The sequence below is a fragment of the Mesoplodon mirus genome, assembly GCF_964341445.2.
Source record: "Mesoplodon mirus genome assembly, chromosome: 4".
Lineage (NCBI taxonomy): Eukaryota > Metazoa > Chordata > Mammalia > Artiodactyla > Ziphiidae > Mesoplodon > Mesoplodon mirus.
The window spans coordinates 13,773,344-13,794,441 of record NC_138979.1 but is presented as its reverse complement, the minus strand read 5'-3'; the positions used below and the strand labels follow the sequence as shown (position 1 = coordinate 13,794,441).

Genomic DNA, 21,098 nt, shown 5'->3' with positions numbered 1-21,098 from the left:
AGGAAGCCTACACAACCCACTAAACCAACCTTAGCCACTGGGGACAGACACCAAAAACAACGGGAACTATGAACCTGCAGCCTGCAAAAAGGAGACCCCAAACACAGTAAGATAAGCAAAATGAGAAGACAGAAAAACACACAGCAGGTGAAAGAGCAAGATAAAAACCCACCAGACCTAACAAATGAAGAGGAAATAGGCAGTCTACCTGAAAAGGAATTCAGAATAATGATAGTAAAGATGATCCAAAATCTTGGAAATAGAATAGACAAAATGCAAGAAACAGTTAACAAGGACCTAGAAGAACTAAAGATGAATCAAGCAGCGATTAAAAACACAATAAATGAAATGAAAAATACTCTAGATGGGATCAATAGCAGAATAACTGAGGCAGAAGAATGGATAAGTGAGGTGGAAGATAAATAGTGGAAATAACTGATGCAGAGCAAAATAAAGAAAAAAGAATGAAAAGAACAGAGGACAGTCTCAGAGACCTCTGGGACAACATTAAATGCACCAACATTCGAATTATAGGGGTTCCAGAAGAAGAAGAGAAAAAGAAAGGGACTGAGAAAATATTTGAAGAGATTATAGTTGAAAACTTCCCTAATATGGGAAAGGAAATAGTTAATCAAGTCCAGGAGGCACAGAGAGTCCCATACAGAATAAATCCAAGGAGAAATACGCCAAGACACATATTAATCAAACTGTTAAAAATTAAACACAAAGAAAGCATATTAAAAGCAGCAAGGCAAAAACAACAAATAACACACAAGGGAATCCCCATCAGGATAACAGCTGATCTCTCAGCAGAAACTCTACAAGCCAGAAGGGAGTGGCAGGACATAATTAAAGTGATGAAGGAGAAAAACCTGCAACCAAGATTACTCTACCCAGCAAGGATCTCATTCAGATTTGATGGAGAAATTAAAACGTTTACAGACAAGCAAAAGCTGAGAGAGTTCAGCACCATCAAACCAGCTTTACAACAAATGCTAAAGGAACTTCTCTAGGCAAGAAACACAACAGAAGGAAAAGACCTACAATAACGAACCCAAAACAATTAAGAAAATGGGAATAGGAACATACATATCGATAATTACCTTAAATGTAAAAGGACTAAATGCTCCCACCAAAACACACAGATTGGCTGAATGGATACAAAAACAAGACCCATATATATGCTGTCTACAAGAGACCCACTTCAGACCTAGAGACACATACAGACTGAAAGTAAGGGGATGGAAAAAGATATTCCATGAAAATGGAAACCAAAAGAAAGCTGGAGTAGCAATTCTCATATCAGACAAAATAGACTTTAAAATAAAGACTACTAGAAGAGACAAAGAAGGACACTACATAATGATCAAGGGATCGATCCAAGAAGAAGATATAACAATCGTAAATATTTATGCACCCAACATAGGAGCACCTCAATACATAAGGCAAATATTAACAGCCATAAAAGGGGAAATCGACAGTAACACATTCATAGTAGGGTACTTTAACACCCCACTTTCACCAATGGACAGATCATCCAAAATGAAAATAAATAAGGAAGCACAATCTTTAAATGATACATTAAACAAGATGGACTTAATTGATATTTATAGGACATTCCATCCAAAAACAACAGAATACACATTTTTCTCAAGTGCTCATGGAACATTCTCCAGGATAGATCATATCTTGGGTCACAAATTAAGCCTTGGTAAATTTAAGAAAATTGAAATTGTATCAAGTATCTTTTCCCACCACAACGCTATGAGACTAGGTATCAATTACAGGAAAAGATCTGTAAAAACTACAAACACATGGAGGCTAAACAATACACTACTTAATAACGAAGTGATCACTGAAGAAATCAAAGAGGAAATTAAAAAATACCTAGAAACAAATGACAATGGAGACGACCCAAAACCTATGGGATGCAGCAAAAGCAGTTCTAAGAGGGAAATTTATAGCAATACAATCCCACCTTAAGAAACAGGAAACATCTCGAATAAACAACCTAAACTTGCACCTAAAGCAATTAGAGAAAGAAGAACAAAAACACCCCAAAGTTAGCAGAAGGAAAGAAATCATAAACATCAGATCAGAAATAAATGAAAAAGAAATGAAGGAAACGATAGCAAAAATCAATAAAACTAAAAGCTGGTTCTTTGAGAAGATAAACAAAATTGATAAACCATTAGCCAGACTCATCAAGAAACAAAGGGAGAAGACTCAAATCAATAGAATTAGAAATGAAAAAGGAAAAGTAACAACTGACACTGCAGAAATACAAAAGATCATGAGAGATTACTACAAGCAACTCTATGCCAATAAAATGGACAACCTGGAAGAAATGGACAAATTCGAAGAAATGCACAACCTGCCAAGACTGAATCAGGAAGAAATAGAAAATATGAACAGACCAATCACAAGCACTGAAATTGAAACTGTGATAAAAAATCTTCCAATAAACAAAAGCCCAGGACCAGATGGCTTCACAGGCAAATTCTATCAAACATTTAGAGAAGAGCTAACACCTATCCTTCTCAAACTCTTCCAAAATATAGCAGAGGGAGGAACACTCCCAAACTCATTCTACAAGGCCACCATCACCTTGATACCAAAACCAGACAAGGATGTCACAAAGAAAGAAAACTACAGGCCAATATCACTGATGAACATAGATGCAAAAATCCTCAACAAAATACTAGCAAACAGAATCCAACAGCACATTAAAAGGATCATACACCATGATCAAGTGGGGTTTATTCCAGGAATGCAAGGATTCTTCAATATACGCAAATCAATCAACGTAATACACCATATTAACAAACTGAAGGAGAAAAACCATATGATCATCTCAATAGATGCAGAGAAAGCTTTTGACAAAATTCAACACCCATTTATGATAAAAACCCTGCAGAAAGTAGGCATAGAGGGAACTTTCCTCAACAGAATAAAGGCCATATATGACAAACCCACAGCCAACATGGTCCTCAATGGTGAAAAACTGATACCATTTCCACTAAGATCAGGAACAAGACAAGGCTGCCCACTCTCACCACTCTTATTCAACATAGTTTTGGAAGTTTTAGCCACAACAATCAGAGAAGAAAAGGAAATAAAAGGAATCCAAATTGGAAAAGAAGAAGTAAAGCTGTCACTGTTTGCAGATGACATGATACTATACATAGAGAATCCTAAAGATGCTACCAGAAAACTACTAGAGCTAATCAATGAATTTGGTAAAGTAGCAGGATACAAAATTAATGCACAGAAATCTCTGGCATTCCTATATACTAATGATGAAAAATCTGAAAGTGAAATCAAGAAAACACTCCCATTTACCACTGCAACAAAAAGAATAAAATATCTAGGAATAAACCTACCTAAGGAGACAAAAGACCTGTATGCAGAAAATTATAAGACACTGATGAAAGAAATTAAAGATGATACAAATAGATGGAGAGATATACCATGTTCTTGGATTGGAAGAAACAACATTGTGAAAATGACTCTACTACCCAAAGCAATCTACAGATTCAGTGCAATCCCTATCAAACTACCACTGGCATTTTTCACAGAACTAGAGCAAAAAATTTCACAATTTGTATGGAAACACAAAAGACCCCGAATAGCCTAAGCAATCTTGAGAACGAAAAATGGAGCTGGAGGAATCAGGCTCGCTGACTTCAGACTATACTACAAAGCTACAGTAATCAAGACAGTATGGTACTGGCACAAAAACAGAAAGATAGATCAATGGAACAGGATAGAAAGCCCAGAGATAAACCCACGCACATAATGGTCACCTTATCTTTGATAAAGGAGGCAGGAATGTACAATGGAGAAAGGACAGTCTCTTCAATAAGTGGTGCTGGGAAAACTGGACAGCAACATGTAAAAGTATGAGATTAGATTACTACCTAACACCATACACAAAAATAAGCTCAAAATGGATTAAAGACCTAAATGTAAGGCCAGACACTATCAAACTCTAAGAGGAAAACATAGGCAGAACACTCTATGACATAAATCACAGCAAGATTCTTTTTGACCCACCTCCTAGAGAAATGGAAATAAAGACAAAAATAAACAAATGGGACCTAATGAAACTTAAAAGCTTTTGCACAGCAAAGGAAACCATAAACAAGACCAAAAGACAACCCTCAGAATGGGAGAAAATATTTGCCAATGAAGCAACTGACAAAGGATTAATCTCCAAAATTTATAAGCAGCTCATGCAGCTCAATAACAAAAAAAACAACCCAATCCAAAAATGGGCAGAAGACCTAAATAAACATTTCTCCACAGAAGATATACAGACTGCCAACAAACACATGAAACAGTGCTCAACATCTTTACTCATTAGAGAAATGCAAATCAAAACTACAATGAGATATCATCTCACACCAGTCAGAATGGCCATCATCAAAAAATCTAGAAACAATAAATGCTGGAGAGGGTGTGGAGTAAAGGGAACACTCTTGCACTGCTGGTGGGAATGTGAATTGGTACAGCCACTATGGAGAACAGTATGGAGGTTCCTTAAAAAACTACAAATAGAACTACCATATGACCCAGCAATCCCACTACTGGGCATATACCCTGAGAAAACCATAATTCAAAAAGAGTCATGTACCAAAATGTTAATAGCAGCCCTATTTACAATAGCCCGGAGATGGAAACAACCTAAGTGTCCATCATCGGATGAATGGATAAAGAAGATGTGGCACATATATACAATGGAATATTACTCAGCCATAAAAAAATGAAATTGAGCTATTTGTAATGAGGTGGATGGACCTAGAGTCTGTCATACAGAGTGAAGTAAGTCAGAAAGAGAAAAGAGAAATACTGTATGCTCACACATATATATGGAATTTAAGAAAAAAAAATGTCCTGAAGAACATAGGGGTAAGACAGGAATAAAGACACAGACCTACTGAGAATGGACTTGAGGATATGGGGAGGGGGAAGGGTAAGCTGTGACATAGCGAAAGAGAGGCATGGACATATATACACTACCAAACGTAAGGTAGATAGCTAGTGGGAAGCAGCCGCATAGCACAGGGAGATCAGCTCGGTGCTTTGTGACCGCCTGGAGGGGTGGGATAGTGAGGGTGGGAGGGAGACGCAACAGGGAGGGGATATGGGAACATATGTATATGTATAACTGATTCATTTTGTTATAAAGCAGAAACTAACACACCATTGTTAAGCAATTATATTCCAATAAAGATGTAAAAAAAATTTTGTTTTGAGAAAAATGAATAGTAAAGCGTAGAAAATCAAAGTTAGATATATATACTATTAGACTACTTAGGATAAAGTTATATCATATTTAAGATTAACATGGTGTTAATAGAAAAATTTTAGAACATGACACTGGCTTTGATTTAAGACCTCATGAAAAAGCAGTACAAATTAGTTTTTTTTAGTTTTGGAGGACATGCATTAGCCCACCAGCTTGTCAGTCACGCTTTGAAATTCAAGCTTAAAAAAGGTATTGGGGACCTCCCTGGTGGCACAGCGGTTAAGAATCCTCCTGCCAATGCAGGGGACACAGGGTCAATCCCTGGTCTGGGAGGATCCCACATGCCACGGAGCAACTAAGCCCATGCGCCACAACTACTGAGCCTGAGCTCTAGAGCCCGCGAGCCACAACTACAGAGCCCGTGCTCCACGAGAGAAGCCACCGCAAAGAGAAGCCTGTGCACCACAACAAAGAGTAGCCCCCACTCACCGCAACTAGAGAAAGCCCGCGAGCAGTAACGAAGACCCAACACAGCCAAAAATAAAATTAAAGTAAATCTTTAGGGAAAAAAAAGTATTGATTTACCACTGACATAATTAAAATTATATCCTCTTGTTGGATTGACCCCTTTATCGTTATGTAATACTCTTTCTCTGTCTCTTATGATAATCTTTGTTTTAAAGTTTACTTTGTCTGATATAAGTATAGTTACCCCAGCTTTCTTTTGGTTTCCATTTGTATAGAGTATCTTTTCCCATCCCTTCACTTTCAGTTTATGTGTGTCCTTATATCTGAAGTCAGTCTCTTGTAGTCAGAGTATTGATGAGCTAATGCACGTCCTCCAAAACTATAATTTAAAGAATTATAGTTGATCCTTGTACAACATGGGTTTGAACTGCATGGGTCCACTTACATGCAGATTTTTTTCAATACATATGTACTACAGTACTACACGAAACACAGTTGGTTGAATCCACAGATGTGGAACTGGGGATACAGAGGCCTGACTATAAAGTTACATGCAAATGTTTCACTGTGTGAAGGGTTGGCGCCCCTAATCCCCATGTTGTTCAAGGGTCAACTGTAATACCAATCCTTCTCTAACTTCCAAAAAATAGAGAACACTTTCAAACTCATTTTACAAGGCCAGCATTACCCTGATACCAAAACCAGACAAGGAAGCCATAAGAAGAGAAAATTACAGGCCAATATTCCAGATGAACACAGATACATTTTAAAATCCTCAAGAAAATATTAGCAAACCAAATTCATTAATACAGTAAAAGTATCATACACCACGATCAAGTGGAATTTATTCCAGGGATGCAACAATGGTTCAACGTGCAAATCAATGTGATATACACCAACATTAACAACATTGGTTTGTTAACAACATTAACAAAATGAAGGATAAAAATCATATAATCATCTCAGTAGATGCAGAAAAAGAATTTGACAGAATCCATAAATATCCACTTATGATAAAAACTCTCAAGAAAGTGGGAACCGAGGGAATGTACTTCAACATAATAAAGGTCATATATGACAAGCCCATAGCTAACATTATACTCAATGGTGGAAAGCTGAAAGCTTTTCCTTTAAGATCAAGAACAAGACAGGGATGCCAAGTCTTACCACTTTTATTCAACATAGTATGGAAAGTCCTAGCCAAAGCAAGCAGACAAGAAATAAAATGCATGCAAACTGGAAAGTGCATGCAAACTGGAAAGTGCATGCAAACATGTAAAACTGTCACTTTTTGCAGATGATGTTTGATATAACGTATAGAAAACCCTAAAGACTCCACCAAATGACTGTTAGCACTAGTAAATTCAGTAAACTTTCAGGAAACAAAATCAATTAAAACAATCTGGTGTGTGTGTGTGTGTGTGTGTGTGTGTGTGTGTGTGTGTGTGTGTGTGTGTGTGTGTGTGTGTGTGTGTGTGTGTGTGTGTGTGTGTGTGTGTGTGTGTGTGTGTGTGTGTGTGTGTGTGTGTGTGTGTGTGTGTTTTGCGGTACGCAGGCCTGTCACTGTTGTGGCCTCTCCCGTTGCGGAGCACAGGCTCCAGACGCGCAGGTTCAGCGGCCATGGCTCACGGGCCCAGCCGCTCCGCGGCATGTGGGATCTTCCCGGACCAGGGCACGAACCCGTGTCCCCTGCATCAGCAGGGGGACTCTCAACCACTGCGCCACCAGGGAAGACCTGTTGTGTTTTTATACACTAGTAATGAACTTTCAGAAAAAGAAATTAAGAAAACAATCCCATTTACAAAAAAATAAAATACCTAGGAATAAATTTAACCAAGGAGGTGAAAGATCTGTATACTGAAAACCGTAAGACGTTAATGAAAGAAATTGAAGAAGACACAAATAAATGGAGAGACAGTCTGTGCTCATGGATTGGAAGAATATGTTAAAATGTCCATACTACCCAAAGCAATCTACTGATTCAATACAGTCCAATGGCATTTTTCACAGAAATAGAAAAACAATCCTAAAATTAGAGTGGAACCACAAAGGACCCCCAATAGCCAAAGCAATCTTGAGAAAGAAGTACAAAACTGGAGGCATCGTGCTCCCTGATTTCAAATTATATTACACACCTACAGTAATCAAAACAGTATAGTATGAGACAACCTACCGAATGGGAGAAAATATTTGCAAATGATATTACTGATAAGAGATTAATATCCAATACATAAAAATAGCTCATAAAACTCAACATCAAAAAAACAACCCGATTAAAAACTGGGGCAGAAGAACTCAACAGACGTTTTTCCAGAGGAAATGCAGATTTTTCATATGCAGGCCAAGAGGCATATGAAAAGGTGATCAGCATCACTAATCATCAGGGAAATGCAAATGAAAACCACAATGCATGTCAGAATGGCTATCATCAAAAAGAACACAAATAACAAATGTTGGTGAGTGTGTGGAGAAAAGGGAACCCACATACAGTGCCGGTGGGAATGTAAATTGATGCAGCCACTGTGGAAAGCAGTATGGGGGGTTTTCAAAAAACTAAAAATAGAACTACCATATGACCCAGCAATTCCACTTCTGGGTATACATCTGAAAAAAACAAAAACACTAATTTGAAAGCTACATGCACCTCAATGTTCAGAGCAGCATTGTTTACAATTGCCAAGATATGGAAACAAACTAAGCGCCCGTCAACAGATGAATAAAGATGTGGTATATCTATACCATGAAATACTACTCAGCCGTAAAAAAAAGAATGAAATTTTGCCATTTGCAGCAACATGGATGGATTTGAAGGATATTATGCTAAATGAACTAAGTCAGACAAAGACAGATACTCTATGATATCACTTATATGTGGAATCTAAAAAACACACCAAACTAAATAAAACAAAAAGAAGCAGACTCGCAGATATGGAGAACAAACTAGTGGTTACCAGTGAGGGGGCGGGCAGGCAGCAATAAAAGGGTGGGGGAGAGGGAGACACAAACTACTGGGGGCAAGACAGGCTCAAGGATGTACTGCACAACATGGGGCACCCAGCCAATACTGTGTAGTAACCATAAATGGAAAAAATGAATGAAAAATTGTATGAAAAATAAAAAATAAATGGACAGCCCCCCCACACCAAACAGTATGGTATTGGCATAAAGTCAGATATATATGATCAATGGAAGAGAATAGAGATCCCAGAAATAAACTCATTCATATATGGTCAACTGATTTATGACAAAGGAGCCAAGAATATACAATGGGGAAAGGACAGTCTCTTCAATACATGGTGCTGAGAAAACTGGACAGGCATACACAAAAGAATGAAACTGGACCACTGTCTTACACCATACATAAAACTTAACCCAGAACAGATTAAAGACTTGAATGTAAGACCTGAAACCATAAAACTCCTGGAAGACAACATAGGCAGTAAGCTCCTTGATATCCCTGATTTGATCCACTATTAAAAATCCACCAATTTTTCTCATTTCCTTTACGAAGAAATCCAAGTTCCTATGCAAGGCATTTAAAGACTGGGTATCTTGGCCCCTGCCTACCTCTCCACTTTTATTTCACCTTAATCTCTGCCTCCTATCCTAATGCTTCAGACATCTGAAACTACTGGCTGAACATGGAGGATGTTTCATATCACTGTGCCTTTTTGAATATTTTCTCTGTGCCTAGAATACACTATTCTGGGTTTTCTATCTAATAACTACTCCTACATTAAGAATAAGTTTCCTCTGTGAAGCCTTTCTAACTCCCAAGATACTGAAGTACTCCCTCTGCTATGCTTCCTCCATAACTATATATACTTTTATAAAAATTATTGCATTATATTGTGATGGCCTCTTTATATAACTGTTTCTTTGTATGGATTACAATCTCCTAAGGCTTAGGGACTATGCCTTTCATGCATATATTCTCAATGCCTGGAGCACATTATAAAGTCAGTGAATAATTACTGAGTGAGTATTTTGGGAAAAAGTCGAAAAACCCAAAGGAAAAATAGATGGGAAGCACACCAGGCCCCTTTGGAGGTAGGACAATAAATTCTGTATGTATTATTAGAAGTGGATAACGCATACATGAGTGGAAAATGACAATAATTACGTATTTCTCTAGGATTAGTGATACTCAAAATGTAGATCTCTTGCTTAGTAAAGCTAGAATTCCACCAGAGACATTTTCATTTCTTAAGGGACATTTTAATTTATAGATTTATAGCTATTAACATTAAATGTGACCTCAAGGACCAACTATTCTGTCTACAGGCAGAAATCTTTCTGCATTATCCTATTTGAGAAAAAATAACTGACACAAAAGAAACCGAAGGGATTTAAAAAAAATCAGGACATATGATAAAAGGATGTATTGGTAAATAGTACGGGGGAAGCTGGAAATTTGTAGTACTCTTTCCATGTTGTTCAACTATAATGCATCCAGTATTTGTCAAAGGTCATATTATTCAACAGAATGACCCCTGATTCTTAGTTTAGTAACTGGAATCATGTATGTACACTGGAATCTAACTAGCTTTCTTAAAGGGTAACACTTTTAGTAGTTATATTCCCTTAAAACAGCCTCATTTCAGTGGTTTATCTATATGCTGTAATATTTAATAATATTTTAGAATTACAAGGGGTCACAGAGACAACCTAGCCCAACACCCTCTTTTTAAGATAGAAGAAACTGAAGCCTACAGAAGCTGAAAAGGCTTCTTCAGGTTCACTGGGCAATCAGCGATGGAGTCGGGATAAGATCTCAGGTTTCCCAATTTTAGCCCAGTAATCCATTCTGAGTTTATTTATTTATTTATTTTTTTTTGCGGTACATGGGCCTCTCACTGTTGCAGCCTCTCCCGTTGCGGAGCACAGGCTCTGGACATGCAGGCCCAGTGGCCATGGCCCGTGGGCCCAGCCGCTCCGCGGCATGTGGGATCCCCCCAGACCAGGGCACAAACCCGTGTCCCCTGCATCGGCAGGCAGACCCCCAACCACTGCACCACCAGGGAAGCCCCATTCTGAGTTTTTTAAATTACAAATAAAAGTGTTATCACTGACAGTGAGCATATATATTGTATCATGCAATATCATAAAAACATATTTAGCCAAACTGTTGAAAGTGGGATACCTTTTAAATATTTCTACAAAATTAAGGTAGGATCATAATTTTAGACAGCATCACAATCAGGACAATACTTGCAAATTCTGTCAATTAGTATAAATGTCATAATTTCCTTTCCAGTTTTATGTCATCTGATAGCAAAGTCCTAGTGTGAAAGGAAAATAATAATAGAGTCAGTATTGCTCAGATAGCTCTCTTAAATGGAGCTGGGAGGCCATTAAGGAAGTATGACTTATGCAAGTCTCAGCCTGGATGGAATCTGACCTTTGGACCTGATGAAGTCATCCAGAACACCTGCCAGAAGCTCAAGATACTTATAGGACCCTTACCCTAAAATAACTTGTGACAGTCTATCTACTTATCAGACCCCTACCCTAAAACAACTTGTGATCCCGGGACTCCCTGGTGGTGCAGTGGTTAAGAATCTGCCTGTCAATGCAGGGGACATGGGTTCGATCCCTGGTCCGGGAAGATCCCACATGCTGCAGAGCAACTAAGCCCGTGCACCACAACTACTGAGCCCTCGTGCCACAACTACTGAAGCTCTCACTCCTACAGTCCATGCTCTGCAACAAGAGAAGCCACCGCAATGACAAGCCCATGCACCGCAAGCAAGAATAGCCCCCGCTCGCCGCAACTAGAGAAAGCCCGGGTGCAGCAGTGAAGACCCAACGCAGCCAAAAAAAATAAAATAAATAAAATAAATAAATAAATAAAAACTTGTGATCTCTTAAGGACAAATACTGTCTGACTCAGGTCAGAGTCCATCATAATTCTCACCAGGCAACTTTTAACACCCTCTGGCTTTTCGTTTCAATAAGCCCCTGACTCTTTTCCTCAGAACATTCTTTCAGAGTTACCAGAATCTGTGTCTCTTGATTTCTGATCCTTAAGACCCCAAATAAACACTTTTCTTATTTGCAGCCTCCCGCATTATTTTTTGGTTGACACTAGATGCATACTAAGTACTCAGAAAACACTTGTTAAATTGACTGAAAGAATACCATATGATAGTCTCAAGCATTAACCGCTAACAAGGGAAGGCCTATGTAATCTGCAGAAAAGGGATACAGACAAGAATACAGCTAGGAAAAATATAATAAAGAGGAATAGTTTATAAAATTGTAATAATTTTTTAAAATATGTGTTATTTAGGTCTTTACTCATCTCTGCAAATTCAAGGAGACTTGAACTGACATCTAGAAAACCACAAACAAACCTATTAGCAGCTTTTTAAGTGAAAATAAGAACTTAGATGAAGTGTGCACTGAAGAGCTGCTTCTTTGTGAAGGCTTTAAATTTTCGTGTTTTATCCAGATTTCCTTATGACCAGTGGTATATGTCTGTAAGATGGTTCCCAGGATAAGGGAAATGGATGTGAAAAGTATAAAAACCAGTCTCACACCAGGATCAAGTCATAAAATGATACCTTCATACCCATATGTGTGTCACCATATATTTAACTGCACTTTTAGATGGGGTAGTTTTAATTAGAATTTTTTATTGAAGTATCATTGATTTACAATGTTGTGTTAGTTTCAGGTACACAGCACAGTGATTCAGTTATATATATACACATACATATATATGCACGTATGTACATATATATATTCTTTTCAGATTCTTTTCCCATTTTTTCTTAACAGTTGTGATTTTTCTCTCACTGATGTCTATTTTCCTTACTCTCAAGAGAAAGCTATTCAACTGTCATATTTTCTTCATTCCTTATTCAGTCTTAAAAATTTATGACTTCTGATAATGCTTTCCACTTACATATAAACAATACCAGTCAACAATTTTTTTAGTTTGAACAATAATAATACATCAAGTACTCTGTTCTTCCTTCATGTGTTTCAATACTTGAGAATAAAAATTAGATATAATAAATGTACCAACAAATGAACAGGTATGGAAAACTCCTTGATTATCTGAGCATACATACCACTGTGCCTGACACATAGCAGGCTTATGATAATTATGTTGAATGAATGGCTGACTGACTAGCTGAGTGAATGACGGAAATAAAGATTCCGGCCATTTTGACAGTGGCTGGAATTTGGCACTGAACAGTTCTTGCACGTAACCAAGCAGACTAGACTCGCTTTGCTAAGGGAGGGAAGAGTCAAGCTTCCGTCCAAAAGACAGTAATACTAAGAGCCGTTGGTGCAGCCAACGGTGCAGCTGGACAAGGGCTTCGGAGGCTTTGTTCTCACTGCTCAGTGCAGCTAAGTGTTCCAGTTCCACAAACATTATAGGTCCGTAACACTACCTAAGAGATTATTCAAATCTTTGAGGAAAGATCTGGCACCACACGATGGTAAATTAGATAAAGTTACCATCATTTGAAGTGAGGCTGTAAGTTAAGGACATATATTAAGGCCAATAATATTTAATAGATGTTAGCTGTGGGTTACTGAATTTCCAAATAGCCCTCCAGAGGGAGGTGAGGGAAGTCTGCTGTCTGCCTCCTACCAGCCTGGGCCACCATGCTGCTCCCCTCCAGCTTCCGCTTCCCACCCGGCTCCCAGGACTGTCACAAACCTGCCCTTACTCATGGTTTTTATTGTGGTAAAATATACATAACATACGTTATGCCTCTATGGATTTGCTTACTTTGGATATTTTATATAAATGGAATCATACAATATGTGACCTTTAGTTTCTGGCTTATTTACTTATAATGTTTCAGTGTTCATCCACGTTGTGACATGTGTCAGTCCTTTTTATGGCTGAGTAATATTCCATTATACGTTTAGACCACATTTGTTTATCCATTAATTGATGGACATTTGGGCTGTTTCCACCTTTTGGCTATTGTGAATGGTGTTGCTATGAACATGCACGTGCATGTATTTGTTTGCATTCTTGTTTTCAATTCCCTTGAGCATATACCTATGAATGGAAGGGCTGGATCATACGGTAACTCTATGCTTAACTTTTTGAGGACCCACCAACCTGTTCTGCGCAGCAGCTGAACCATTTTACACACTTTCCAGTAATTTATGAGGATTTCATTTTCTCTGTATCCTTGCCAACATTTGTTATTTTCCTTTTCCCCTCTTTTTCATATGGCTATGCTTACAGGGTGTGAGTGGTATCTCACTGTGATTTTGATTTGCATTTCCCTAATGATTAATGATGTTGAGCATCGTTTCACATGCTTATTGGCCATCAGTATATCTCCTGCCCATCTTTGAATTGGGCTGTTTTTTGTTGTTGCTGAGTTTTAGGAGTCCTTTATATACTCTGTGTATTAATCTCTTATCAGATATATGATTTGCAAATATTTTCTCCCATTCTGTTCCATCTTCACTCTTGATAGTGTCCTTTGATATACAGAAGTTTCTAATTTTGATGAAGTCCAATTTATCTATATTTTCTTTTGTTGTTGTACTTTTGGTGTCACATCCAAGAAATCTTGCCAAATTCAATATCATGAAGCTTTCCCCATGTTTTCTTCTAAGAGTTTCATAGTTTAGCTCATTTATGTCTTTGCTCCATTTTGAGTTAGTTTTTCTATACGGTGTAAAACAAGGGTCCAACTTCATTCTTTTCAATGTGGATATCCAGTTTTCCCAACACCATTTGTGGAAAGACTGTCCTTTCTCCATTGGACAGTCCTGGCACTCTTGCTGAAAATCATTTGACATATATGCGAGGGATATTTTTTTACTCTATTCTATTCCATTGATATATATGTCTGTCTTTATGGCAGTCCCACGCTGTTTTGATTACTATAGTTTTGTAGTAAGTTTTGAAATCAGGAAATATGAGTCCTCCAATTTAGTTCTTATTTTCAAGATTGTTTCGGCTATTTGGAGTCCCTTGAGATTCCATTCTGATGGGGAGGCACTGAACCTGTAGATTGCTTTGAGTAGTAGTCATGTCTAACAGTAGTAAGTCTTCCAATCCATGAACACAAGATGCCTCTCAATTTATTTTTCTTTAGTTTCTTTCACCAATGATTTGTAGTTTTCAGTATACTTCATTCATCTTTAAAATGAAGCTCAAAGCCACTTTGTCCAGTCAGTACCACTTGCTTACTGGAGGTCATAGTTTCCTCCCTCCCCCACCATCTGCCTTGGGTTTACATAAATTGTAGCGCGATATACTTTTTCCCATTTGACACCAAGTTTTCAAGATTTACCATATTGATACATATAGTTCTAGTTCATTCGTTTAAACTGCTATGTAGTATTAGTTCCTAGGGCTGCCATAAAACATTACACTACAAACTGGGTGGCTTAAACATTTATTCCCTCATAGTTCAGGAGGCTAGAAGTCCAAAGTCAAGGTGTTGGTAAGGTTGGTTCTTTTTGGAGGTTCTGTGGAAGAATCTGTTCCACACTTCTCTCTAGCTTCTGGTGGTTGCCAGTAATCTTTGTGTTCCTTGGCTTGTACCTGTATCACTCCAATCTCTCCTGTGTGTTTCTGTGTATCTTCACCTTTTATAAGGACAGCAGTTATTGGATTCAGGGCCTGTCTTAATCCAGTACGACCTCATATTAACTAAGACCCTATTCCTGAATAAGATCATATCCTGAAGTTCTGGGTAGACATGAATAGTGCCCTTTTTGGGAGGGCACTATTCACTATACATTATATGACTATAATATGTAATTCATTTATCTATTCATTCCCCTTGTTGGTGGACATTTAGGTTGTTTCCAATTTTTCACTATTAGAATGCTGCAATGAATATCTTTTTTTTTCTTTCATAATTGAGATTTTATTGGTTGCTTTGAGGATCAGTACACAGACATTTCAATTTGTACACAATTCTCAACATATGTACCAAAAATCTAAAAAATCATGTAGTTGTGATTCTTTTCTGAACAGTTATTCCAGTGACTTTCCAGCTTAAAATTTGGAGCCAAATTTTCCTTCACAGGATATCAAGTACCAATATCTTCAAATATTGATATGCTGTTACATCGTAAGTCCCACTAATTCACAATTTAATATCATATACACTACATACTCAAATTGTCAATCGTTCACAGCACATTAACAGTTACTAGAAGAACTGGACTACCACGACCAAAGATGTTAACAGAGTGCACAAAATTCTGCCCAGGAGAGCCAAGATCAAGGGGTGAGTGGTTTGCTTTAGGAAACAATTCTACCAAAAACAACATGGGAAGAGTAGTAATTTAAAGTGTTTAAGACATTAAATGCACAACTGACTCCAAAGTGCCATTTAGTGTGCTTTGTATTATAGGATATAAAAGCTACCCCCCCCATCTGTGGAATGTTAAGCTGACTCCCAAGACAATCAAAGCCTCCCATATTCAATATCCCACTATTTTCTGGTTGTACCAAAAAATAAACAACCAGCAAATGATATCACCTCTTAAAAAAAAGCATTTACACTTAAAAAATGGGATGAGGTGGGATTCCCTCCTTTTTAAAAATGTTTCTGGAACTACTGAAAAACTTGCATTTACAAAATAGTTGACAGAAATATTCCTCTGGATTGTACAAGAAGGGAGACAGGGACCGGGTGCATGGTATTAATCAGACTTGGCGTCTTTCTCTCCTGCTTCATCAGAGGCTGTGCTCTCCTGGTTTTTAGTTTCTCCATTTTCTGCAGGTAAGTCTTCTTTAGCCTCTTGGTTAGCCACTTCAGCCTGTTTTCCCTTTGCTCCCCTTTTCCCTTTTATCTGCACTTTTTTGTCTAAAGATTTATCCCTTCCTGCCGCCTTTTTTGGCTTCGTTTCTACTTTTGCAGGAGCCGGTGTAGCTGACAACCTCGCTCATCTCCTCTTGGGTTCCTCCTTCGCTGCCCCCTCCTTGGAGCTGACCTTCCTCTTGGGCATCGTGGCGGCGGGGCTGGCGCCTGCCGGGTACCTGTGGGCCGTGGTGCGCCAAGAGCCTTCTCGAAGCTGGGCTGCCTGGCCGCTGCTGCTCCTCCCGCCAATGAATATCCTTTAAATAACTCTTTACCTACTTGTGTGTTTACTGATTCCTGACAATAGGATATGGGTATCTTCAAATTTGCAATTAGGTATCACCAAACTTTTCCCCAAAGTAACTGTATTAATTCACTTTCCCATCAAAAGCAATGGAGATTTGGGACTTCCCTGGTGGTCCAGTGGTAGAGAATCCACCTTCCAAGGCAGGGGACATGGGTTCAATCCCCGGTCAGGGAACTAAGATCCCACATGCTGACGGGCAACTAAGCCCACGTGCCACAACTACTGAGCTCACGCCCAACAACTAGAGAACCCGCATGCCGCAAACTACAGATCCCACACGCCCTGGAGCCTGCGCACCACTAGAGAGAGAAAACCCGCACGCCACAACTAGAGAGAAACCCCAGCGCCGAAATGAAGAGACCGTGCGCCACAACAAAAGATCCCAAATGCCTCAACGAAGATCCAATGTGCCGCAACTAAGACCCAACACAGCCAAGAAGCAAATAAAATAAATATTTTTTTAAAAGCAATGGAAATTTCACATTTTTCCTCCACATAGTTGGCAACATCTAAATTTTTTTTTTTTTTTTTTTGAGGTACGCGGGCCTCTCACTGTTGTGGCCTCTCCTGCTGCGGAGCACAGGCTCTGGACGCGCAGGCTCAGTGGCCATGGCTCACAGGCCCAGCCACTCCGCGGCATGTGGGATCTTCCCGGACTGGGGCATGAACCCGTGTCCCCTGCATCGGCAGGCAGACTCTCATCCACTGCGCCACCAGGGAAGCCCGGCAACATCTAAATTTTAACTTTGCCAGATGTATTAGCTTGTTATTACAAAGCAAACAACTGAAAATCTCAGTAGATAAAACAACAGGCATTTATTTATCACATGAGTCTGTGGGACACTCAGAGGTGGCTGATCTAGGCTGGGCTAGCCCCGGTGGATTGCCTATATTACATGTTTCAAAGTTGGTTTTACTATCATACTCATTTAACAGAGCAGAAACTTTTAAAGCAAACCTCAGGTATTAGAAAATGACTTTTTAAAACTCAATACCTAACATTTTTAGGAAATTTTTGTATCTATGTCCATATGTAACAATAATCTCTTCCTTTTCATAATACATATTTAATTTTGAAATTAAGATTTACATTAGCCTCATAAAAGAACTTGGGGAGTTTTTCCTCTACAAATATTAGAATACCTATATAAGATAGAGGTTATCTGGTCCTTGAAGGTGTGGTATTTGTGCATTTTTTTGCCATGTAAATTTAGGTTACGTTGTTAGATGCATAATGATTATAAGGGTCAGAATTCTGATTTTTTTCTATCCCTTTACTTACAATCTTTCAGTGACACTGTGTTTTAGGTGTTTCTCTTATAAATAACATGTGGCCACATTTTGCATTAGTTTTTCAATTTGAAAATACTACTTTCATGTATTGTGAGTACTGAAATATTTGGATTTATTCTTTATCTTAACTTATGCTTTTGTATCTTCTTTTATGTATCTTTTATTCTCTCTTTTCCTATATTCTATTTTTCTTACTGTGTTTTTCTCCACCTATTGGTTTGAAAATTGTACATACTATAGTTTTACCCCTAGATTTTAAAAATAATCATTGACAAAGTCTAATTAGTATCTCTATCCTCCTCCCATTCAATACAAGAATGCTAAGGATGCTAAAATGTTTCTGATTTCCTTCTCCCATCTTCTAAGTTTTGCTGTCATACTGTTTTTAACCCCCTCCAATTAGTCATCATCATTACGGTCATTTCTTTTACAATCAGTGCTTAAGATTGATCAACAGGTTTACTTCTTTTTCCTGAGTTAGAGCTTTTTCTTGCTGCCCTCTCCTTCCTCTGTATTCAGTTTTCTTCTTGCTGAGGTATACCCTTTATTTGCTTTCAAAGTAAGGGTCTGTGAATGGCAAATTGATGTCTTAATTTTCCTGAAAATATCTTTATTTTATTCTCAATACTTTTAACAAGGTATAAAATGCTACGTTGACAATTATTTTCCCTAAGCAATTTGAAGATATTTTTCTATCTTTTTCTGATATCTTTTGTTTCAGATGGGAAGGTAATTGTTAGTATAACTGGTGTTCTTTAATTTTTGCTCTACAATTGGTTTAAAATTTTCTATTTGCTTTAATGCTGAACAGTTTCTCTATGGTTTGTTTAAATGTGGATTGTTTTTATTTATCCTGTTCAGGATACTGTGTACTTCCTAAATATGAGGACTTGTCTTTCTTGTCTATTCTGGAAAAGCTCAACCATTATTTTATGGTAATACTGCATCTCCCATTCGCTTCTTCTAAACTGTCATTAGATAGATATATGCTGTACTTTCTCATTCTATCTCCCATGTCTCCTAAGCATTCTTATATTTTCCTTCCTTAACTCTTGGTTCTGTATTCTGGGTGATTTGACCAGATCATCTTCTAATTTACCAATTCTCATTTCAGTAGTTTAATCTAACCATTAAAGAAAAAAAAACAATGAACATTTCATTTATAGTTCTTTTTTTTCCTCTTATCCTGTCATGTTCTTTCATTAAGGTTTTATTACTTCTTTTATCTCTTTAATTGTTTATTTAAAAATGATTAGTTTTATGGTATCTTTCAGATTAGGTTTCTTATCTCCTGTTCTTAGAAGGACAATTTTCTTCTTTGTTGCATCTGTTGACTATCCTCACAGTTTATATTTATATTGTGAGCACACCTTCACTGAGTTTTTTGATTTTTTTTTTTTCTTTGCAGTACGCGGGCCTCTCACTGCTGTGGCCTCTCCCGTTGCAGAGCACAGGCTCCGGACGCACAGGCCCAGCAGCCACGGCCCACGGGCCCAGCCGCTCCACGGCATGTGGGATCCTCCCGGACCAGGGCACGAACCCGTGTCCCCTGCATCGGCAGGCGGACCCTCAACCACTGTGCCACCAGGGAAGCCTGAGGTTTTTGATTTTTTAAAAAAATACTTCCTTAACAGGAGCTCCCAAAGCCCTAAGTTTTGTGGTAGAGAACAGTTTTTGCATTGGCTTCTGTCAGGGTCCTAAGGGTTTTAATAGCTCTGGACCACTGAATTTTTCTCATTCTTTCACAAAACAGTAGCCCTTTGAGACTAGGCTTTATGCAGGGGGCTCAATTCCAGCTGCCTGTGGACCCAAAGGCACAATTTTTGCTTCAAGTAAGTATTAAAACCCCAGGCACCAAGGCTTATATTCTGTGGTGTCATTTCCTGCTTTTGACTATGGTTTTGAGCTGTTGCTGGCATTAAAACAAAACTGGATTTCCCTTTTATTCGTTTAATCAAGGCTATGATTCTTTTTTTTGTTTGTAATACTTAATCTTATATTGGAAGGGCAGGGCTCATTCATATCAGCTCCATCTTTTATGCTGCTAGAAATCTGCCAAGGGAGCCTTATTGAGGGCTAATCTATATTTACTCTTAAGTCTAATAACCTAATGTTCACTTTATCCATGTCTATATAACATGTGGAGATACCACAGTTAGTCTATGATTTCTGAGTGCTATGAAGGAATCTAGAATTCACTCGTAAGATACAACAACTAGAAAATGATTTGAAGTAGAGCAGCCAATTATAGAAGCAAAGAAAAACAAAGATCTAAGGGGAAACAATATGAAATAGCGTGTATAAGCACAAAAACTCACGTTCTCACAACCTAGATGTCATAAATGCTGATGCTTTGCCACATTTGTTTTATCTCTCTGAAACATTCCACTCTCTCACTTCCTATTTTAATTCACTGTAATCTTCTGGTTCTCCTTACCCTGGGAATATTCCTTTGGTGGTTCTGATTTTTCCATATATCTCCTAGATGTTTTTCCTCTACGTGCTTCCCTGGATTTAGGTATCAAATGTACACCAAGGTCTCTAATAGTTACATCTCTAATTTTCATCTCTTAAATTCTACATTATCGGACTTCTCTGGTGATCCAGTGGTAAAGAATCTGCTTTACAATGCAGGGGACTTGGGTTCAATCCCCAGTCGGGAAACTAAGATCCCACATGCTGCGGGGCAACTAAGCCCGCATGCGACAACTACTGAGCTTGCGCGCCTCAACGAGAGAGCCCGCGTGCCGCAAACTTCAGAGCCCACGCACTCTGGAGCCTGCGTGCCACAACTAGAGAGAGAAAATTTGCACGCCACAACTAGAGAGAAACCTGCGAGCCACATCTAGAGAGGAGCCCAAGTGCCACAAAGAGGTTGCGCGCAGCAACGAAAAGGCCACGTGCCGCATCTAAGACCCAATGCAGCCAAAAAAAAAAAAAAAAAAAAAAATCTACATTATTGCTGAATGTT

The 21,098-nt window shown here is 38.4% G+C and overlaps 1 protein-coding gene and 1 pseudogene across 2 annotated transcripts in view; both read right to left on the bottom strand.

The window, feature by feature from the left end:
• Window positions 1-21,098, bottom strand: part of DNAJC1 (DnaJ heat shock protein family (Hsp40) member C1) — a 210,314-nt gene that overhangs the window by 51,084 nt on the left and 138,132 nt on the right. The window lies entirely within an intron of this gene.
• Window positions 15,703-18,303, bottom strand: LOC309802593 (non-histone chromosomal protein HMG-14-like; annotated as a pseudogene). Its single transcript has one exon. The product of its transcript is annotated as a non-histone chromosomal protein HMG-14-like (transcript).